Source organism: Lampetra fluviatilis, chromosome 4 (genome assembly GCF_964198595.1).
Source record: "Lampetra fluviatilis chromosome 4, kcLamFluv1.1, whole genome shotgun sequence".
NCBI classification, from domain to species: Eukaryota; Metazoa; Chordata; class Hyperoartia; order Petromyzontiformes; family Petromyzontidae; genus Lampetra; species Lampetra fluviatilis.
Window position 1 is genome coordinate 13,611,893 of NC_136278.1, and position 24,765 is coordinate 13,636,657.

The 24,765-nt window shown below is 46.2% G+C and overlaps 1 protein-coding gene across 5 annotated transcripts in view; it reads right to left on the reverse strand.

Moving 5' to 3' along the window:
• CRTAC1 (cartilage acidic protein 1) overlaps positions 1-24,765 on the reverse strand; it is a 709,809-nt gene that overhangs the window by 271,076 nt on the left and 413,968 nt on the right. The gene's annotated exons all lie outside the window — the stretch shown is intronic.

Here is a 24,765-nt window from a genome sequence, read left to right on the forward strand (position 1 = left end):
AAGGGATGCATGGATGTTTGTTCATGGAAACACATTCGTGTTCCTTTGCAATTCATTGCGACAATCAAAACGAGATGCTGAAAATATTGAAATAGGAGAATTAAAACATCAACATAAACACATGTTTACATGTGTCACCATCATCGTCATTAGTCTAGATCTATCCACTGCTGTATGAAAGACCCTCAATGTCATGTTCATCCCTTATGGTCTTGCAATGTCATTCCTATCACTCCGCCGGCTACTGATTGGCTGAGATATTTCTTGCCCAATGGGGGCTCTTCCGATTCCACGTGGAGAATCAGATAAAAACCGTGTCACGGATTAGGCAGCATGGCATTCAAGGAATTTCCAGCCCACATTGCAATCCAGCTAAAAATATTAAAATTATTGGAAGGATTTGTATACAAATCTCTATAGCAAAAATAAATCAATAAATCACCCCTTATAAATGATAAACAGAAGGCAGTGCCAGATGTCACACTTGAAAATAGTTAAACCCTGGCCTTCACAATGTGCAAAAGAGGGAAAGCTCCTTGGCCAAATGAAATAACGGTGATTGCTTTCTGGACCACGTGTTCATCTTTATGTCTCTCAGTGTAATTCCCAGCATGGATCTCTCTGCGTTGTTTTTATTGTGTCCTCAGTTGTGTTGTTACATTCTCTTTGTTCAATGTTTTCCCGGCTGCCTGACTGCATAATGACTTTCTTCAAGGGCCTCTTGACTAAGCTTGCTCGCATTTGTTTGTGAGTGCATCTCGCCATTGTACAACTTATGCTGATTTAATTTTGTTTATAAAGTTTGTTGAAGCAGGACTACATTATCATGGTTTCGCGTGTTTTCCCAGGAAAGCCTCACTGAGTCCCATGACTCTTTTTTCAGGATGGTCCTGCCAAGTTTTAATAGAAGGGGGTGGTGATGATCACTTGCTAAGTAAATTCCAATTCAGTAATTTGCAAGTAGATTTGAACCAGGATGCCGGCACACGATGGCCAACTCTTGCGAACGATCTCAAGGGATCTGAAACATCCACTGTGAAGCAGACGGAGGATATTATTATTATGGTAATACTCCAGGAGAATCAATGAAAGGAGGAATATACGTGTTGTACCCTGTATTATGGTAGTGGAACACATTATGGATGACAGCAAACATTCGTCGTAGTCGAACAAGTCCTTGATCCTGGCGGAGGTGGTAGCTCGATGGTAGCTGGCTGACAAGTGCCACATGATGCCAGAAGCGATCAATTGACTTAAACATGTAAAGAGCAATGATCAAGGACTCGCCAAAATTCCAACACTTGAGACTCTATATGTGTCTTGTGCTTACGGGTCATCTGAAGAACGCGCGTGACCAAAGCAATGCTTACGTAGCGACAGTGACTCTGAATACACGGAATAATTATGTAACTCCAGGTGAGAGAGTGTCAACGACAGATTCCACCACTCTGTACGGTGACTCAATTCGGGTCCCTCACAGACCACCTCAGTAACATGAATTCCAAATTTTATATGCAGATGCAATTATCATGCACCTGGCCTAAAATGTCTGTTCACCAGCACATGTGAAATAAAGTGCAATTTTGTCGCAGGGGTTTCTCAAAAATTAGCATCAGTTTCAACCATCTTATTTGTACACTTCGTGACAAAACATTGCTGGCTTCCTTTGAACCTACTTTATATGTAAAAAAACCGAATTCTACTACAAACACATTAGAGAGGTCCAAATTCTGAAAAAGTAAGAATGAGATATCCCAAAAACAACAGTATTTTTTTATCCTCTCACTCCTCTTAATATAGCGCCAGTAAAAGAAAAATGCATATGGGACTTGAGTTATATGTTTGCAAAAGCCACTTTCTTCATTTGACAAAACAAAGTCGGATCAGCAGGAAGCAGTTATATAAATGTCCTCCCCTAAGCAACCAAAATGCCGTTTTGGGAAGGAAAGAGGTTTTTTCTGGGACCATTTTCCAAAAATCTAAACTTTGGGTAGTCCTAGACAAAGGTTAAGCTGAATTTCTACAAATACAAACAGAGACTTCTACATGTGGAGGCAGGCATGTCGTAGTGGGTTTGGTTAAGGTGTGAAGAAGACTTTCTGTGGAATTCATGACACGAGCTGACACACTCTTTCCAATATCACCCAAAATTATTTATGCTTCCCAGATTCCTCAATACCTGGGATCTGCAGCGTCGCCATGGTATTCATCTCTATAGTGAAATCTTGTGCTGCTGCGTTATACATACGCACTCTTTGCAGCATGTAACCCTCATGAGCATACTTGGCTATTTATGAGCATATAGCATATGTACACACTGCAATCGAGGCTATTTACAATGTGGCACACAGGAAAAATACAGCAATCACAACCCAGAAGCATCGGGACTTCCTTTTTGCAATATTGCAAGCCGTAGGAAATGTTCAGCATTTATCTTTCGTTCGTGAAGAAGCAGCACCCTGCATGACTATGCAATATCATTCAAGCACAGGAGAAAATTGTACATGTCTACTTGAATTATTTTAGTGCAGTTCAAACACAACTGCTAAATCCCGAGGGGTAACTCATCTTATCTCTACATGATCATATTCGTGACACCGTTGCCAACAAGAATCGTTCTGCTGTAAGCAGACATTACGATGATGATGATGTATTAATTAACATACAATTAACTTAGGTTGCAATCCAATATTTATTTCACAACTATATCCATTACCTGTGTTAATCAGCAATGCCTGGGTTTGAATGTGCACCTCAATGCAATGCAAAGACACCCTTTCCTGACTACGTGGTTATCACAAAAAAGAAAGCTTCTGAAAAAAGAAAAAGCCCCAGGTTATTGTAACCTGGGCAGGTACTCGACTGGTAAAGCACTCACAAGTGGTAGCCAAAGGGACATTTCCATTAATGTGCATTCTACACGATATTCAGAACATCGTTTCTTATTAAAGTGAAATGTTTTTTTTTTAATCAGAAACCCCTTCAGAGCCCGAAGTAAGATGTCTGTTTCATTAGAACTTCACATCTGCATTATCTGGCATTATTGTCCGCGATCATAAATCACACGATGCAATGTAATTTACTCATCACCTTGACTTCAAAAAAAGTCAAAATGGTTTTCTGCTGAAGCTTGCATGGGGAGATGCTCATATCGCGTTTACAGCTCCGAGCCAACGGTGAAAATTCCACATTACAATGACGTGTGTTTGTAAAACCATTGATGATTTCCCACAAAGTGGTATTCATTGATCCTGGAGGGATGAAGGGCTAAGTTGGCCCGCAACCAAGATTCAAATTGCAAATAGTTTTACAACAGAGCATGGGCTTTCTGCTCCAGTTTAGTCACAGCTTCTGCCAGCTCATCACTCGAGTGAACTGAATGAAACAGAAGCAAACACGCAACAAACACATATAAATACAACTACCAATCATAACTCATTGAAAATGTTATCATAATGGCGCTTGTGCCAGACTAGGTGCACTTTAGGGCCATTTAAAGTATCCAAGGCTGGAAGACTGGTCATGGGAAAGGCTCAGGTGTTACGGATTGACTGACTGAAATGACCTGCAGATACACCTATGTTCCCTCCTGTGCCATCTTGCTGTGTTTTAGCCGCCTGGTGCTCTGCTCATTGTTTTGAGAATCGCTCTTCTGCTTATTGTCAGAGGGAAACTGCCTAAAATGCCCAGTCGTGTCTAACATGAGCCCATCCACAGAGAGTTAACTTTGACACTGCTGGTACCAACTGTCAGCAATTCCACTCAAATTCCATTCCATATGTGTCCATTTCTTATCTAGCATGTGGTAGCCCAATTAGTACATTCTATCCAAAAAAACAGAAGCTGCTTGGGCACGTGGGCTACATGACTCAGCCAATGTATCCTCACATGTTGGTGGAGCTCACTGATGGGACAATGTCCAGACCTACTCAGGGATCTTTGAGCTCCTCACACATTTCAACCGAATGAATCCCAGTGTAGATCGTAGGCACTTCAAGGAAAACAAATCATAATTTGTGCATCAATTTGGTAGAATATCTTTTGCATAATTTCCATCTTGCACTGAAATTAAATGAAAGCACAGAACTAAACTGTTGTAGAACCACACTCCTGTGTTGTGAAACTTAAAGCTGCATAGATTTTGGAGGTGCCTCATTGCAGCTGATTTGGTTTTGTATAAAGAATCCCAGCAGATCCCTTTTAACATTTTTCTATAAAGAATTTATGGTTCCTCTCAGCAACTAATAACCTTGACGATGTTTCGGCTATGTTTTTTGTTTTTAATTGATAGCAGGTCAAAACTATATTACACTTTTTTAGGTAATAAATCAGATAACAAGAAACAGGACCATTAGGCAGTTCAAGCAAGTGCGACTGCTGATGAGACACTGCATGCCAAAACCGGTCGTGAGTTATTGTTTGTGGTGAACCAATGCTGCTGAAATTACACACTCCCAGAAGGCCATGTCTGCTGATGGGATGTGCAAAACAATAAAAAAAAACATGTTGAGGGACAGATATGTCTATTTATTTTTGCTACACGGACGTTGTTGAAATCAGGGTAGTCTTTCCCCCGTGCAGGGAACGATGCCTTGCGTGTGCTTAAAAACCTGGGCAGGTCATCTGCACAGTGTGCAATGTCAGCAAAAACATGCGAACACGTTTTTGTTTTATTTCTTCCATGTAATTCTGATGAATGTGGGGCTGTCATTAGTGTTAGCTTTCAGCTGTTGAAGAGATGATTACACATTTCAAAACAGCCAGGAAAATGGCGGGGCTTTTCGTAAGTGAATTTCACAATTTGTGTGAATTGCAATTGCATAGTATCTGCATCGAAGCCAATTATGAATTATAAGGTGTGAACACAAACAGAAAAACAGAAGTAGATTGTTGCTTTCTTTGCATGATTTTTAGCATTCCAGAGGGGGCACAATTGCAATATGCAGTCGGCGGTGTCTCAACATAACAACGGTCCGCTGCGCATGCAGAGTTTTGCAGCTGAGTTCTAAAAGGTGGCAAGGGGGCGGAGAGTTAATTGTGAATTGAGTGGCAACACCACACAGGCTCAGTATCACTCAGAGGTCAGAATGAAAAAAAATATGCCTGAGAGTGAAAACTGGGATCAGAAAGATCACATTCCAGTGGACATTGCCTAGGCATACCCAATCTCCAGACAAAAAAAATAAGGAAGATTGACGAGCAAGAGAGAACACAGGTCTGGTGAGATAAAAAAGAGAAATGCACGAAGGAGTAAAGGTTAAATAAATTACACTCGGGGACATCAGCTAGCAGTGAGCACAGACTGACTGGAGGCCATTTCCTCAATAAATGAGTGAAAAAACAAGGTAGAGGAATACGTGTATGAAACTACAAATAACGTTGCACTGGTGCTTGAACACAGCAATGCAATGGGTGAAAGTTTAGCCTTAAATGTTGCCTCCAGGTTGCATCCTCAACAGTACATAGCAGGAAGACAGAATCCCGTTTTAACTGCAGTGCCTGTTATCTGTCTGCTTATTTCATTAGTACACACTAATATTACGAAGTGCTTCTTCCAGTGCATTAATACGACACATACCGCATCCGCTGTTTTTCTACTTTAATTTGGGTTACTGTACTTTGTTAATAGAGACCTTCTATAAACGCCTATTAGCGCCCTGATCATGCTTTACCTGCCATTCTGCTTAAAGCACATCAGCAAAATGGTTCAGCTCATTTATAAGGCATTGCGAACCACCATTAGGCGCGCAGAAATAGCACCGCTTAAACGTCTCGAGAGTTTAACATTAATTGCTTAATCATTATTCCGGATATTGTAAAATACCGTATTCCGCTGTGAAACTTCTAAGGCAACGTTTTTCAAAGATAAATAAAATTTATATCTGTAATGCACGCTAAATTCAAGCATATAACGACAATAATCTCAATATTATTCGGATATTTCCTCTAACATTGACTATTTCCTCTAACATCCAGACGCATGCTTTCTTAATTACATACCCAGCTCGTCTTGGCGGATAATTTCTAAGAGTGCAAAATTCAAGTCTGTTGGGCTGCATAATAGTATCAAGGAAAAATGCATTCAAAACCTATCAAGGGGATAACATTTTACTTTCAGCGGTACTATTTCCTTTTATTTTACCAACATTCATATATTGACCCATTCAGGAAATGTACAAATATTACTCTATCTGTAAAAAAATGATGGATAATTACGGACAACAGAATGGATTTTCTATACAACTCCACCTATCAGCAATGCCAAGCATGTGCATCGCGTGCATCGCACGCACACCGCACGGGCAGCGCACACGTGCTTTGCACTCAACACGTTGAGAGAGAGAAAAAGGACCATACGATTTGGAGAGCTCACGTAGGTTTCAAGGAATAACTATAGAAGTGTTCATGAACGTGAGTGGGGCTTGGGCAGCGCCTGTTTCGAGAAGTGATGCTGAAGAATAAAAACGGAATGGCAGCCAAGGGATGGTACACGTCCTAGAGTACGTCACCAAAGAGAGGGAGCAATTACATTGGTTCGTGTGGAGGTCCCAGGTAGATTATTACATCGGAGGATCGCGAGAGATGGCGACGGCTTGGTAGAGACCTTCATCATTGATTGATCATGGCTGATGATGAAAGTTGCAAGCGAGAATTTAATCATCGCTTGCTTCTGGGGTTGGCATCGTCCCCCACTCCTCCAGATGTCGAGGGGAAATGGGCGAAGTTTAGGACTGCGGCTCATGCAGCTGCTTTAGGTACAAGGTCCAGAACTCCCAAGAGACCCTGGCTGACAGAGAAGGTGTTCAGGCTGGCTGAGAAAAAGCGACAGGTCCACTCTCATCGTCTAAAGCATCCCACGTCAGAGAATGAGGAGGCTTACCTCAGCCTTCGCTCGGAGGTTCGGAGAGCCGTGAGGCGCTGCAAGCATGGGTGGTGGTCACGGGTTGCTGAGGAGATGGAGTCTGCCTCAATGGCCCGCGATCACAAATCGCTATTTAACTCTATCAAAAAGTAACCTGCAGTTCCACACCTATTACGATCATTAGGGAAAAAACGGCGATCCAATCTCCGACCCCCAGGAACAGGTTTGCAGATTTGCTGAGCATTTCTGTGAAGTCCTGGGGGAGGGGAAATCCCTCGGCATGGAAAACATCGTGGGACAAAGTGGGGATGACCCTGCTGAGGCAAATATTTGGAAGAAGTCACCCCCTGTGAGTGGCTGGCTGATGTGCCATCTGTTGAGGAAGTACTGAGGGTGATCCAGAGTCTGAGACCATGAAAGGCACTGGGCAGAGATGATCTCCCAAGCAAAATGCTGAGGGAGGGTGGCGTTTGTGCACAAACTGCCCTACATAACATCATAACAACAGTCTGGACCACTGGACGGGTTTCGCAGGATTGGAAGGATACCCTGGTGGTCAACCTCTTTAAAAAGGGGGACCACGCAGACTGTAACAACTACAGGGGCATCTCACTCCTCAGTGTGACGGGAAAGGTCCTGGCAAGGATTATTCAACATCGCCTTGACAGACACGCTGAGGAGGCATGCGGAGCCCCAATGCTGTTTAAGGAAAGGGCGGTCCTGCACAGATGCCATATTTTCTGTCTGTCTGCTACAGCAGAGGTGTAGGGAATTCCAACAAAACCTACATCTCTGCTTTAATGACCTGGTTAAGGCCTATGATACCATCAGTAGGCCTGGGCTCTGGGTTATTATTCGTGCTTTAGGAGTTCCTGACCCTCTGCTCACGATCATTAAGGACCTTCATGATGGTGAGCGGGCCCGGGTAAAACTATGTAGCCGGGAGTCGGAGCCATTCCCTGTTCTCCTTGGGGTGCGACAGGGATGTCCTCTGGCTCCCACATTACTTAACATCTTTTTCAACCAAGTTGTTTGTGAAGCCTTCGATTGCTGTACCAGATGAATTTACATCTGGTACAGATACAATGGGAGGCTGATTGATGCCTGGGTGCAGTTAAGAGATGGCTCCTTATTGGTCAACCACGTTACATATGCCGATGATCTGGTAATTGCCACTAAGAGGTGGGGCCTTACCATCAGCCCCACCAAAACGAAGAACCTGCCTGGGTATTTTGTACCATCGGACACTCCACCCCCACAACTCCCAATTGGTGATGAGGCAGTTGTGGAGAGAGTGGAGAGTTTCCCATACCTAGGCAGTGTGCTCATGACCGACTCCGGTTTGGCAGCAGAGGTCTCACTCCGAATCAGTCGAGCGGCATTATCTTTTCATCGGTTGCGTAACGCTGTGTGGAAGCTACCTGGTCTGTCGCTCCGCACGAAGCTTCGGGTTTTCTTGGCCACGGTCATGCCTTATGTTCTCTATGCTTGCGAAACGTGAATGCCCCTAATGGAACATCTTCACCAGTTAGAAACATTCAGGCTGACCTGTCTACGATCCATCCTGGGTTTACCCTGGCTGGATTGTGTGAGAAGCTCACAAATCCTCAAAAGATCTGGACAAAGAACCATTGATGAACTCTTCCGGCAGGCAAAGCTGCATTGGCTGGGTCATGTAGCCCGCATGCCCAGCCACTGCATGCCAGATAAATGGGGCTAAACGTGCAGGGCACAGGCTGGAAAAGAGATGGAATGGTGATGACTGGTACCAGCAGTGTCAAGATCGGCCTCTGTGGAGGAGGCTCATGAAGGACGCTCCTGGGAAATTGGAGGCAGTCGCCCTCCAGCAACAATGGAGAGCAGAGGAGCGACGCTCGCAACAATGAGCAGAGCGCTGGTCAGCTAAATACAGTAAGTTGGCACAATAGAGGGCACAGGTGGTGCATCGGCAAAATCATCTCAGTCAGTCAACCCATGGCACCTGGGTCTATCCCACGACCTCCTGACAGCAGGTGTTCGACACTTCACATGTCCTTAAAGTGCACATAGCCTGGCACAAGCGCCGTGGTGGTGTCACCACCACTTAATGGCGAATGACGGTTGATGTTGTATATGTGCTGTGTAGGTAGCAGGAGTGTAGTGGTTAGCGCCCTGCGCTACGAACTCGGCGACCTGATTTCGATTCCTGCTCATGACCAACACTAGTGAGATTTATCCATATATCCTGGGTCGACTCATCCTCAAAATGTGTAAAAACATCAAAACTAGGGAAACAAAGGCGGCCGGGCGTGGTGCTGCCAACCCACCCCCTCGTGTTCTGTTCAAACCTTCATTGGTGCTTTCTAACAACACTTGCCCCAACAGTCTGTTGAGGCTATACAGGGGATCACTATGTAGGTATGCATCACGTGTGAGTATCCAAGGCTTGTGGGGAGCGGCAGTGTAATGTTTAGCAGGGCGCTATGAACTCAGTGATTAGGTAGATTATTACATCCCAGAATCATGAGAGAAGGCGACGGCTTGGAGAGGCTTTTATCAAGCAGTGGCTTGATCATGGGTCATGATGATTAATCGGAGGTGCAAATCACACCTCCAGTTGGCACACTTGGCTATGTACGGTGCGAGAGAAGTTCAACATAGATAGATAGATAGATACAGAACATTTTGGAAGATGCTTGTGGAGAGTCAAGTTTATTTGTGTAACCTGGCGAGAACTCAAGAGACTAGGAATAGTCTCATTTACAAGAGTGACCTTGAGGGACAGTGTAATATTGTATGAGTGGGGAAGTTTTGGGACCTACATATAATGTGGGAATAACACTGGAGGTGAGAGCATTATCAGGAGTTTTCACTGTGAATGGAATTAAAATTGTTTAGGTCAAGCGTTTTTTAGTAATCGGCTCAGGTTGTAATAACATACGTGTGATTTGCTGCAGAATGACCTTGGTTCATGACAAACCATTTTCCATCATCTGAGAGAAACGCCTCTAAAGCTAAAGTTATACAAGCTCAACTTCTCTGCAATGTAACTTTGTTGAATTATTCAAATGTCGCATATCGTTCCATGTTAATCTGTGGCATCTTTGCTGATGTCTTGCAACACGGTCTCTAAAAAAGTATTTGATCCCCTGCTGATTTTGTACGTTTGCCCATTGCCAAAGAAATGATCAGTCTATAATTTTAATGGTAGGTTTATTTGAACAGTGAGAGACAGAATAAAAAAAATCCAGAAAAACGCATGTCAATAATGTTATAAATTGATTTGCATTTTAATGAGGGAAATAAATATTTGACCCCGTCTCAATCAGAAAGATTTCTGGCTCCCAGGTATCTTTTATACAGGTAACGAGCTGAGATTAGGAGCACACTCTTAAAGGGAGTGCTCCTAATATCAGCTTGTTACCTGTATAAAAGACACCTGTTCACAGAAGCAATCAATCAATCAGATTCCAAACTCTCCACCATGGCCAAGACCAAAGAGCTCTCCAAGGATGTCAGGGACAAGATTGTAGACCTACACAAGGCTGGAATGGGCTACAAGACCATCGCCAAGCAGCTTGGTGAGAAGGTGACAACATTTGGTGCGATTATTCGCCAATGGAAGAAACACAAAAGAACTATCAATCTCCCTCGGCCTGGGGCTCCATGCAAGATCTCACCTCGTGGAATTGCAATAATCATTAGAACGGTGAGGAATCAGCCCACAACTACACGGGAGGATCTTGTCAATTATCTCAAGGCAGCTGGGACCATAGTTACCAAGAAAACAGTTGGTAACACACTACGCCGTGAAGGACTGAAATCCTGCAGCGTCCGCAAGGTCCCCCTGCTCAAGAAAGCACATATACATGCCCGTCTGAAGTTTGCCAATGCATCTGAATGATTCAGAGGACAACTGGGTGAAAGTGTTGTGCTCAGATGAGACCAAAATTGAGCTCTTTGGCATCAACTCAACTCGCCGTGTTTGGAGGAGGAGGAATGCTGCCTATGACCCCAAGAACACCATCCCCACCGTCAAACATGGAGGTGGAAACATTATGCTTTGGGGGTGTTTTTATGCTAAGGAGACAGGACAACTTCACCGCATCAAAGGGACGATGGACGGGGCCATGTACCGTCAAATCTTGGGTGAGAACCTCCTTCCCCCAGCCAGGGCATTGAAAATGGGTCGTGGATGGGTATTCCAGCATGACAATGACCCAAAACACACGGCCAAGGCAACAAAGGAGTGGCTCAAGAAGAAGCACATTAAGGTCCTGGAGTGGCCTAGCCAGTCTCCAGACCTTAATCCCATAGAAAATCTGTGGAGGGAGCTGAAGGTTCGAGTTGCCAAACGTCAGCCTCGAAACCTTAATGACTTGGAGAAGATCTGCAAAGAGGAGTGAGACAAAATCCCTCCTGAGATGTGTGCAAACCTGGTGGCCAACTACAAGAAACGTCTGACCTCTGTGATTGCCAACAAGGGTTTTGCCACCAAGTACTAAGTCATGTTTTGCAGAGGGGTCAAGTACTTATTTCCCTCATTAAAATGCAAATCAATTTATAACATTTTTGACATGCATTTTTCTGGATTTATTTGTTGTTATTCTGTCTCTCACTGTTCAAATAAACCTACCATTAAAATTATAGACTGATCATTTCTTTGTCAGTGGGCAAACGTACAAAATCAGCAGGGGATCAAATACTTTTTTCCCTCACTGTATACACACACATTTCAAAAAGTTTGTGGGATTAGGTGGTGGCCTTGGTGATGGTGGTGGTTAGCTGATAGGTGATTCATAACTGCAGGCTAACAACGGTGCGCATTCAAAAGCAAAGATTCAACAGTCTCCTGCTCAGCTGCACACAATACCCAGTTTTAAATGCTGTCTGCAAACACAACAATGCGAATGTCTCAATGTTACAGGACAATGCAGCAAACCAAGGACACATTTCTAAACAAGCTCACACATAACAAAACTAAACCAACACCTATTTTACCTGGAATGGCACCTTCTACAAACAGAATAAGGGTACCCCTATGGGCTCCCCCTTGTCACCAGTTATAGCCAACATGTTCATGAAAAAGTTTGAATCAGACGCCATCCAGACATCCACCCTGCGTCCTTCCCTGTGGAAGAGGTATGTGGATGACACTTTCGTCATCTGGCCACATGGCCTCCCAGCATTGAACCACTTCTTGGACCACATCAATTCTAGACACCCATCCATTAGATTCACCATGGAAGTGGAGAAAGATGGTAAACTACCATTCTTGGATATTCTGTTTGAGAGGAGACCTGACGGATCCTTGGGACATTCTGTCTACAGGAAAGCCATCCACACAGATTCCTACTTGAAACCGGATTCCCACCACCACCCATCTCAAAAGAATTATCTCATCAAAACGCTATACCACAGAGCCCATGGCATTTCTGACCAACACCACCTGACCGGTGAATTAAGACATGTACATCGGGCCCTCAGGATGAACGGATACTCTGACCGCACCATCCGCCAAAGCTGTTCTCCCACCATACAGAAACAGCCACATGAAACTCCGACCAAAACTATCACGTTACCATACATAGCAGGCGTGACCAAAAAGATCTCCAAAATTCTAAACAAACATAAGATCCAAGTCCGATTCAGTACAGTGCATAAAATCCGTCATCTGATTCCATCTGTGAAGGATGTCGTTCCTGACTTATAGTATCCTGGAGTCTACAAATTGAGTTGCAGTTGTGGTCATTGCTACATTGGAGAAACGAAACGTCATGTTTCTGATCGTGTCCGTGAGCACAAGTCAGATCTGAAACACGGCAGAACTGATTCTTCGGCCGTTGCTGATCATTGCTACAACTCTGTGGGCTCTCATGAAATTGTCTTTTCCGAGACCAAGGTGCTCTGCAAACCTCCTGGCTACCATCAAAGGTTTGTACACGAAGCCATACAAATATACAAACACAGACATAATTTCAACCCTGATGATGGTTACAAACTGAGTAATCATTGGAAAGATGTGATTAACCATGCAAAAAAGATTTAACTACACTTATTTGGACCATCTTATTTGACAGAAAACTATTACAGGTTACTGATAGACAGCCAGTTTTGTTTTACCATATTTAGCTTTCTACCAGGTTTAGCTTTCCTTTTTCACACTTTTGTTATGTAGGCTAGGCGTGGTCACAAACCGAACCTCTCCATAATAAAGGCTCAGTTTTTTGTTATGCAGTCTATTCATAGTCTCAAGCTGCACCTTTAATCATTGGAAAGATGTGATTAACCATGCAAAAAAAGATTTAACTACACTTATTTGGACCATCTTATTTGACAGAAAACTATTGCAGGTTACTGATGGACAGCCAGTTTTGTTTTACCAGGTTTAGCTTTCTACCAGGTTTAGCTTTCTTTTTTCACACTTTTGTTATGTAGGCTAGGCGTAGTCACAAACCGTACCTCTCTATAACAAAGGCTCAGTCTTTTGTTACGCGGTCTATTCTTAGTCAGCTCGTGCATTATATTAATAAAAAGTGTACCGTACTTGGCCCTTCCCCTCTTCAACCATTATATATATGGAGTGGTATCTCCTGTAATCTCTCATTTACTTGATACAGCTGTCGGGCTGTGACGGTTCCACCTGAAGACGGAAGCTTGTGTTGCCTCCGAAACGTCGTGATATTTATTTTATTTAACTTTTATTAATTTTACATTTTTTTTACCTACGTGACTTTACCGAAAAAACCTAAGAATATGAATCCTTGCAGTCACGAAAGCTTCAAATCTAGAATTAAACTATGTTTTATTATACCAGGTAAGGCCCACTGAGCTACTCTTATTCAGAACAACCAGGCCACAAATTATAGCTCAATGAAGTGGCTTATCACGTGGATATTTATAGCATCAAAATACTCAAAACGCATGTTGATTCTAAATGTGGAAGGAAAAACTAAAGGACTTGGAGAAAAATCCACGTGACCACCAGAACACGCAAACTCCAAATATAGAAGAGTCAGGGTTGGAACCGAACCCATGACATCCTATATACCAGGAGAGGCAGTTAACATCTCGCCACTGTGGCGCCCCTCACTAACGCCTGTATGTTTCGAGTTTGCATGTTCTCCTGGTGGTCGCGTGGATGTCTCCATTCGACCACCTGCCTAACCCATGCAGGCAATTGGCTCACAGCATTCTCTGCAGGGTCACAGAACCCGGAATAAAACATAACCACTGCAGTTGCCGGCAAACTTTGCACAGATATCATCAGTGCACGAAACAGCCATGTTGTTAAGTCGTTCAAGTACGAAGTGTTTTTAAGGACCTATGCACGCGTCCACACATTGTGCATGACAAGTTGTCAAAGGTGACATGGTGAAACATTGCAGTGACATCACAAGTCGTGCCTCACAAAGCCCTCATTCAGATGCATGAATGTAAGAAAATACGCCGATGCATATCTTAAATATTCCACATTCAAATGTCTACGTGCATTTGGCTGTGCGCGCTCCAGTGAACTGCACTCCAAAATAACCCAACCACAAAACCCCACCATCACCCCACCCACCGACTGCCAAAATCTCACCCGCCGTCTCCTATACACCGATTCCCCTTCCTGTACACCTCAGTTGTTGATGTTAGGTATCAGCGTGAAGGCCTTTGGCTGATGAAACATGTGCTGTCTGATTCCTCTCAATGACGGTAAATAAAACCGTGTTCTTGTTATGCAACCTTTACATTTGTGTCCAGCTCAGAGACACTCGGAGACAGCGTGGAGGCAACACGTTTATTATAACTTTACCTAATACACACGAAAGGGTATAGCTGCCCCTTTGTCAGTCTACGCTAGGGAGGTATCTCCTCCGGGCTAATCCTCCCGAGCTGCACTGGGTAGCTAGCCACGACCGGACCTTGCCTTGGGTCCGGGTCTCCTCTATCGGCAGGTCTTCTCACGGCATGATGGCTTCCGGCTTCTCCTCGTCGACAGCCCCCCCCAAACCTGTTCGGGTGTCCGGTTTATATTCCGGGCCAGGCAGCTCCGTCCGCCCCTTTCCACGCCTCCCTTCTCGGGCTTTTTAGAGGTGTCTCGTCTCACACAGGCCGGCTTAATGTATCCTGCAGTGGCATCCACCGATGCATATGATACATATACTGCATTTACTTTCATAAAAAGCACAGAAATATACAGCCTTGCGTACTCACACATGGTGCATACCTACACAATACATACACCAAAGATAAAGACGAAGGTTTCCCGTATAACCTTTGGGGAAAATGCTGTTAGCGAAGTCCGGCACTGCATACGAGGGGATGGGTGGCCAGCACCACGCCCGACGGCCTTTGTCTCCCAAGTAGAACTGTTTGCATGCCACACCAGGTACTCATTTGTGGGTGAGTCGACCTAGGGGAGGCCCAGGACCGGTTCAGATAACACTGTGTAACAATTTTTTTTGTTCCTGGGTTGTAAGTGTTATTTCCTAATTGCTGATGCCTCAAAAGTACAGAACATGGCTATTATTCCCCACAAATTTAGCTTTTGTGACCAGTCCTCCAGCTAGGTGTGGCTATCTGTCGCTATGTGCGTGTGAGTTAAACTGTACGAATGGGTCAGTAGCTCATATGCTGCCTGACCCACGAATCCCAGCTAAGACTACATCACGAACAAGGAGCAAAGAACAAAGAGCGAAGCCGTCTCAAGTTGATCCCCACAAACGAGCCCGGAATCCCCTCGGCCCTCCCCCTTTATTTCCCTATCCGCCGCCTCGCTCTGCCCTCGGCCGTGACCTCGGCCACGCCCCCTGCTGTATCAAGCAAGGGCTCCCGGCCTCCAGTCATGTGTCCCTTAAGCCTTCTAGGGAGGTTCCCGGTGCTTAGCAGCACTCTGAAAAGTGGCTGAAGCAAACAGCACATTGACCGTATTTACGTCACTACAAATGTGCAGTGACATCGCGAGATGTCACTGTGTAGTGCCAGCCCTAGAGAGGCATGGCATGCGGTGTCACGACATCGCGGATACCACTATGCTGTGGGTGTAATACCGGCCCTAGAGAGGCTCAGTGAGCGCTGATTGATAGCGCTGTATGGCACCACGTTTGGCATGCAGTGCCGGGCCTACAGGATAGGGTGTGGGAGTGCCGGCCATAGGAATGAGGTTACTAAAGGCCATGACACTCTGGTTGACCCGAGAGAACACGTGACAAGTTAAGTCTACAAAGGGGCCCCAAGTGGGGCTAGGGGTGGTCACGTAGTCAGGGTCCAGGTCCTGCTCGAGGATTCTGGAAGGTGGTCGTGGCTAAGGGCGGAGCCAGCCACGTCGCAGAGAATATAAGCCAAGTCCCCCAGAGGGACTGGCACTGTTGTTCATCCTGAAGAAACCTTCGTCTACGTTCAATGTTCTACCTGAGTCTCCAATACGTGGACCTGGACCCGAGCTGTGGTCCGGTCCATAGTAGCTAGTTACGTTGTAATTAATGTAGTCAGCCTGGTGGTCACCACTATAGGTTGTTATTCTGTTAAGGGGCAGTTACCCCATGTATTGGTGTTAAATAAATGTGTTGCCTCCAAGAGTACGTCTGCGACTCAGTTGAACTCACTACACATGTACACACACTCATATACACACACAAACAAACAAATGAAAACACAAACACACCATCAGCCATGACCAGTCCACTGCTGGATGAAAGCCTCTCTTAGTGGTCACCGTTTCCCACATTTCTGCATTGTAACAATCCATATAGAGCCTCCACAAGTGCTGATTTCACCGGTCCCCTTAGATGTGTTCAATAATTTGGCTGTCACTTCATTGTTCATTTGAACTGGCGGCCACGTATGTGGAAAATCGAAATGAGATACATTTTGATTGATAACAAAAGCTTTAATTTGGTAGGACACGTCGATTGAAGGAATGATGGCCAGTGGATGAGACTGGTGATAGAATGGGGGCCAAAGGAAGGAACTAGCCCAGGAGGATGACCAGCATTCAAATGGAGCAGCGAGATCAGCTCATACCAAGGATTCGGACAGATTCTATTATTACGGGACCATAAGGCAAGGAAACATGGGGAAAACTTCATCCAACAGTGGACAGAACATGGCTGATGATTACGACCAACAATCTCAAAAGCATGGAACATGTTTATTTATAGCCGGAATCACACCGTTGAGAAGAAAAGCAGATACATTGCAAAAAAGGGCCCCATCTTGTTTGAAGTGGGGCTGCTAGGTCGGTAGTGTAATCTTCCTACCTATATAAGTATTTTCTGTCTGTCCGTCTGTGTACGCAACTTGCGATGGATTTAACTCTCAAAAAGTACCCAGTTACCACACGATAACCCCCTTGGTGAGCCAGCACTATTCGTACTTCACATTCGTCAACTTTAAAGTAGTTCAATTTACAATTTAGTACTGTTCATTATTATATTACTACGCTGAGTGCGTGCCAGACCACACATCTGTGCATTGTATTCCTACACTGAGCGCGTGCCAGACCACGCATCTGTACATGTGTAATAACAGCCATAGAGGGTTCACGTGGGGATTGGCTTGCCGATCCTGCTTGTAGCCAATAAGGGTTAAGATAGGGACCATGGCCCAGGCGTGATCACGACATGGCATCAGGAGTGATTGGCCTAGCCATTCGGGGCCCCAGCTAATGGGGAGCCGGATGAAGGGCGTGGTCCCGGGATTGACAGGGAACCATCGAGAATGGTCGAAGCTGTCCATGGACGATTGGCTGGGGGGACCACGTGACGAAGGTATTAAGAGAGAGTGAGGGAGAATGATCGAGAGCAGACTGGAAACTGACAAGAGCAGGGTCACGCGCGGACGGGGCTCTGGGTGCCACGTGCGCGGTGGGGACTTGGTGCGAAGTCTGTCCTCTCTCCGTTGTCTGCCAGAAACGGAGAGTGAGTGAGCAAAGTGTATTGTGGAGTGGAAATAAAAGGACTGATCCCGAAGCCGTCTCAAGAAAGATTATTACACATGTACAAAAAGCTGACCGGTGGTTGCCCCTAGCAACGCACACACGCGATCGGTGGGGGGAGGGGGGAATTCTCATTCGAGTTAAAAATGCAAAAAAAATACACTCAACGCTGAGATAAATTATTCACAGTGTGATGTCCTCTTCCCCCCCCCCCCCATTTGTGCAGTTACTACTATAGAGTCGGTAGATGCTACTACTATAATCCGTAGATACTACTTTAGAGCGGGCGGGGGGATGGTGGGGGGGGGAGCGGCCAAGCCCCAGCCTGCCAAGGTGCCACCTCGGTCGGCTGGGCAATCTAGGCGAGGCAGGGGGCTCTGCACAGGACTAGGCCTCACCACTACACTCTGTGAAGTTAGTACTATTATAGAGTCGATAGATACCATTATAGAGTCGGTATATACGACTATAGAGTAGGTAAATACTACTGCAGACTATAGAGTAGGTAGATACTACTGTAGCGTTTGTATTTACTGCTACTGTAGTGAAGGGGGGGTATAACAGTCCAGCCCCAGCCTGCCAAGGTGCCACCTCGGCCGGCTGGGCAATCTAGTTGAGGCCGGGGGCTCTGCACGGGACTAGGCCTCAACATGGCACTCTGTTAAGTTAGTACAGTACTATTAAAGAGTGTATAGATACTATCATCGCGTCGGTAGATACGACTATAGAGTCGGTAGATGCTATTGTAGAGTCAGATACTGCTACAAAGTAAGAAAATACTGCTATAGAGTCAGCAGATACTACGATAGAGTCAGCAGATACTGATATAGATGCAGTAGATACTACTGTAGAGGTCTGTAGTTACTAATATCGTCGGTAGATAATACTATAGAGTAAATAGATACTACTATAGATTCAGTAGATACTCCTGTAGAGTCAGTAGTTACTACTATAGTCGTTAGATACTACTATAATCAGCAGATACTGCTTTAGATTATGCAGATACTGTAATAAAGTCAGCAAATACTGCTATAGAGTTAGTTACTACTATAGTCAGTGGATACTACTATAGAGTCAGTAGATACTACTACAGTCAGTATATATTGCTGTAGAGTCGGTAGATACAACAAAAGAGTCAGTAGATACTACTATAGTAATTCGAAACTGTAGAGTCAGTATATACTACTATCGAGTTGGTTGATACTACTATAGAGTCGACAGATACTACTATTGAGTCAGTAGATACTACTGCAGTCAGGAGGTACCACTATGGTCAGTAAATACTGTTACAGTCAGTAGATATTACTACCTTCAGTAGATACTACTACGGTCAGTAAATACTACTACAGTCAGTAGATAGTACTATCGAGTCAGTAGAGACTATTGTAGAGTTAGTAGTTACGACTATAGTCAGTGGATACTAATATTGTCAGCAGTTAATACTGTAGAGGAGTACTGTGAGTAACCATGAGGGGGCGAACAGAAGGAGGTACGAGCGGGTTGACAGTCAAGGATGACGTTATGTCATGGGTGGTGTAAGAGCTACCTTTGGGAACAAAGGCGGGTTCGAGCTAGGGGGAGGAGCTGGGTTCTTAAGGGGGAACCCGTGACGAAGGTGGGGTTGTTGTGGCGAGCCAGGGTAAGGATCAGCTGCAAGGTGTCTCTCCCTCCTCGTCATGGGGCGGTGTTGGCTGAACCCCTGCTCCAGGCAGACGAGTGAGAGAGCCCCAAAGGAGAGCCGAAGACAGGACCTAGATAGCATTCAGTGTCTGGTGTAAAGGACCGAGATAGAGAGCACCTACCCCTGGTGTGAGAATAGAGTGTTGAGTGTAATAGTTTTAATAACAGCTCTTATTGTATTCCTCGTCTCGGCGTGGTTCTATGGCACAACAACTGGTGTCAAAATTGACCGGAAAACTTTGCTGCCATGTCCAAGTCGGCTGCGAAGCAAAAGAACCCACCCATTGTGCGGTCGGAGGACGAAGACAGCACGGAAGAGGTACCAACATCGCCCCGCTGAACTTCGGCAGCCGGTGCAGGAGGAGGAGGCTGCTGCTCCCGGCCGCCCACCATCACCGGAGAGCTGGTAGCCTTCACCAGCCAACTCGGCCGACTGCTGGAGTCCGCTGTACGCCTGGTCTCGCTCATTTCGGAGGCGGGAGCCCAGCCACGCGCGCCTATCGCAGAGTTGGAGCGGGTGCTTCCCACCACTTTTTTTCCGCCATGTTTGAAATTGGCATCAATTTCTCAACAGGTGCGACACAGCAACCGGGTGCCATTTTCTCTGAAAGTGTGATGTGGTAACCGGGCACCATTATCTCACTGGGTGCGACGCAGCAACCGGGCACTATTTTATCACCGGGTGCGATGTAGCAACTGGGCGCCATTGACTCTGCCGCAGCGATGCCGCCAAGTGCAGCTTGTAGAGCACCTGCACCGGACTTCAACTCCGGACCTTTCAAGCTTCGGCGTCTGCCCCACGTTCGCCCATTTACTGCAGCTGGGGGCAATTGGCTGCTCCCGGCCGCCCACCATCACCGGAGAGCTGGTAGCCTTCACCAGCCAACTCGGCCGACTGCTGGAGTCCGCTGTACGCCTGGTCTCGCTCATTTCGGAGGCGGGAGCCCAGCCACGCACGCCTATCGCAGAGTTGGAGCGGGTGCTTCCCACCACTTTTTTTCCACCATGTTTGAAATTGGCATCAATTTCTCAACAGGTGCGACACAGCAACCGAGTGCCATTTTCTCTGAAAGTGTGATGTGGTAACCGGGCACCATTATCTCACTGGGTGCGATGCAGCAACCGGGCACCATTTTATCACCGGGTGCGACGTAGCAACTGGGCGCCATTGACTCTGCCACAGCGATTCCGCCAAGTGCAGCTTGTAGAGCACCTGCACCGGACTTCAACTCCGGACCTTTCAAGCTTCGGCGTCTGTCCCCCGTTCGCCCATTTACTGCAGCTGGGGGCAATTGGACGTCTTTTCAACGCCAGTTTGAAGCGGCTTACGCCTTGGTGGAATGGCCTATGGACGAAGCACTCAAGGTACTTCTGATGGCGTTGGACGACAATTCCTTGGCCGCCTTCATTTTTATTCCGGCTGCGGATCGATCGGGTGATGCTCCCCCTGGCGTGCGCTCGCATGGCTGCAATTTTGGAGCCACCCTCGAGCGCTCGCCGGAAGTTCTTGCTGCGGGAGGCAAAGGCAGGCTGAGACGCCTCTCGCCTTTCGCAGCACCTTGTTGGTGCTTGGACGGGTGGCCTACCCCAACATGATGAGGTGGTGCTCGACTCCCTGGCATTGGAGCGGCTGCTCTTGCTGGCGCGGGAACTCGGCGTCGTCTTCGCCATTGCGGAGGAAGCAGACATATCTTCTCTGAAGGTGGCTCAAGGGATTCAGGCCCACCTTGGGCTGCGCCAGTGGCGCAGTGTGGCAGCGTGTGCTGAGAACCTGGGTCCAGCGGAGGTCGTCATGCCACACGACGTTGAACGTCTCACCGCCTTCAGTGTTCGCGACGAGCACGGGAGGGGTGCTGGTGGACGTCAGCCGGAGCAGCGGTGGAAAGCGAGGGACTAGCACCCACCAAGTGTTTTCGCTGTGGCCAGCCTGGCTACATTACCAGGGGCTGCCGCAATGTCCCTAAAGCCTTTGGTGGGACCCCATCGCCCTCCACCTCCACATCGGCGTTGTCAGCAAGGCAACAGGCAAGTCACGACTGAACAGCCACTCGGCTGCTGCCTCACCTCACACATCTAGCGGGGATCGGGTTCATGATCACCGGGGCACTGCTAACGTTATTTAACCTCACGATGTGAGTTCGCGGTCGGTTGCCGGGTGGCCAAAGGCGGTATACCAATGGGATGCGCTTGCACATTGGGTTGTGGCAGCCACGGCAGGTTTCTCCATGTTCGTTTGATATATTCAAGGGGTAGAAGTTCGTATTTTGGTGGATACGGGTGCGTCAGCCACCATTATATCCAAATGATTTTCGGCATTTTACCACACAGTGTTGGTCGGTTGAGCCCTGTAAACGGGGGTTGCGTTGCCACAGACGGAAGTAGTTTGGGTATCTTGGGACACATTGTCACCTCCATTAGAATTGGTGACATCAAATTGGAGGGCCCTGTCTTGTTCTCAAAGACATTGGCTGTGCCAAACCTCTTAGGCACAGATTTTTTGCCAGAATGCCCCTTAAAATCTTGATCGACCAAGATTGTATGGAGATGTCGTCGGGCTGTTGATTCAACTTTTTAAACTCTCCTACTTTGCTGACTCCTGTTGCCGCCAGTGTATGGGCTTTGGTTAGAGATCCCATAAAGGTTCCCCCGGGTTCCCAAAAGCTGGTACCTCTGAGGTTACACAAACCCCTGCAATTGTAAATGCCTGAGGCGGGAGACCTCTTAACTCCCTCTAACTAATTCTCACAGACCTCCTGCTTGATTAATGCCCTGACGGTCATGTTGAAGGACCAGGAACCCTTTTTGCAGATTTTGAACGCGGATCCTTCGCACGTAGTTATCCAGACCGGTAATGTTTTGGTGCACGCGACCCCTGCTCATTCAGCAGAAGACCCCACGCTGGTTGATAATTGACATTGGCAAAGGAGGTCCTATGATGTAGCTGCTCAGCCCAAGCTCTCATTACTCTGATAGTGTTTGTCTTTGTGCTGTATGCCTTTTGGCATCCTCTGGTCTAACACAATTTTAGACAAGGCTCGAAAAAAAGCTGTCTATGGTGTGGACCAATCAGTTTCAAAGACAATGCATATTTTATCAGAGTATGTTTTTTTCAGCATTCTGACCACAATTATTGTGGTTAATACAGACATGATTCCTTGCAAAAGGTCTCAGTTTGGTGTTTTAACATCTCAACACCTGTTTTGTTGCCTGAAAAAATAGGGAAAACCTATTCTCATATTTTGCTACTGGCAAAGGAGGTCCCATGATGACTTGACGACGTTTTTAGCCACAGTAAATTCGATATTGGACGCACGTCCCTACTATCCCATCACATAGACATGGGGAAATCGCCCCCATTCTGTTGAACTATCATTGCCTTAGCCCTAGAGAGAAGGATCATATCCGCTTGGCTGTCGATGACATGTTGGCGGCGGACATCATCTCTCCCTCTAATAGCCCTTGGGGGGCCCCTATAGTATTGGTTAAAAAATGGGATGATTTAAGTAAATAAAAAAAAATTCGGTGGCAGATGCCTACCTGCTTCCCCGCATTGACGATTCACTTGACGCCCTCTCAGGAGCGTGGTTCTTTTCGACACTATATTTGCTGTCAGGCTTCTGGCAGTTGCCATTGAATGAGGACTCCAAACCAAAAACTGCGTTCCGTACACCCCAGGGGCTGTTTGAATTCAATCGGCTTCCTATGGGCTTCCACTCGGCCCTGGCCACTTTTCAACACCTCATGGAAATGGTCTTGGCAGGACTACAGTGGGACTCCTGTCTAATATATTTGGACGACGTTATTGTTTTCAGCCGCACGTTTGACGAGCATTTTAAGTGTCTGGAATCGGTCTTCCTCAAGGTGCGTGCTGCTAACCTCAAATTCAAAAAGCGCCATTTGCTGCAGTCTTCCGTAAAGTATTTGGGCCACGTGTTCAGCACGTCAGGAGTCGCTACAGACCCAGAGATAACTGCTTGTGTCTGTGCTTGGCCAACCCCCACATCTGTCGCAGATGTTCGCAGTTTTGTAAGCTTTGCCTCATATTACTGTCGTTTTGTGCAGGATATTGCGACTATCGCGAAAAATTCCATTGGGGCAAAGAGGAGGAGAAAGCGTTCATCGCGCTTCGCGATTCCCTGGATGATGCACCCCCCCTGGGTTACCCCAACTTCTCCCTGCTCTTTGTGTTAGACACTGATGCCAGCGACACGGGCATAGGGGCTGTACTTTCCCAGGTGGTCGACAGCGCCGAAAGGGTTGTAGCATATGGCAGTCGCATGTTGTCCTCTGTGGAGCAACGTTATTGTGTGACCTGAGGGAGCTGATTGCCATTGTGTATTTAATTCAGCTGTATAGGCAATACAGTGATGGAAAAAGTATTTGATCTCCTGCTGATTTTGTACGATTGCCCACTGAAAAAGAAATTATCCGTCTATAATTTTAAAGGGAGGTTTATTTGAACAGTGAGAGACAGAATAACAACAACAAAAATCCAGAAAAACGCATGTAAAAAATGTTATAAATTGATTTGCATTTTAATGAGGGAAATAAGTATTTGACCCCCTCTCAATCAGAAAGATTTATGGCTCTCAGGTGTCTTTTATACAGGTAACGAGCTGATATTAGGAGCACACTCTTAAAGGGAGTGCTCCTAATCTCAGCTTGTTACCTGTATAAAAGACACCTGTTCACAAAAGCAATCAATCAATCAGATTCCAAACTCTCTACCATGGCCAAGACCAAAGAGCTCTCCAAGGATGTCAAGAACAAGATTGTAGACCTGTACAAAGCTGGAATGGGCTACAAGACCAACGCCAAGCAGCTTGGTGAGAAGGTGAGAACAGTTGGTGCAATTATTCGCAAATGGAAGAAGCAAAAAAGAATAGTCAATCTCCCTCGGCCTGGGGCTCCATGCAAGATCTCACCTCGTGGAGTTGCAATGATCATGAGAACGGTGAGGAATCAGCCCAGAACTACACGGGAGGATCTTGTCAATGATCTCAAGGCAGCTGGGACCATAGTCAACAAGAAAACAGTTGGTAACACAATACGCCGTGAAGGACTGAAATCCTGCAGCGCCCGCAAGGTCCCCCCTGCTCAAGAAAGCACATATACATGCCCGTCTGAAGTTTGCCAATGAACATCTGAATGATTCAGAGGACAACTGGGTGAAAGTGTTGTGGTCAGATGAGACCAAAATTGAGCTCTTTGGCATTAACTCAACTCGCCGTGTTTAGAGAAGGAGGAATGCTACCTATGACCCCAAGAACACCATCCCCACCGTCAAACATAGAGGTGGAAACATTATGCTTTGGGGGTG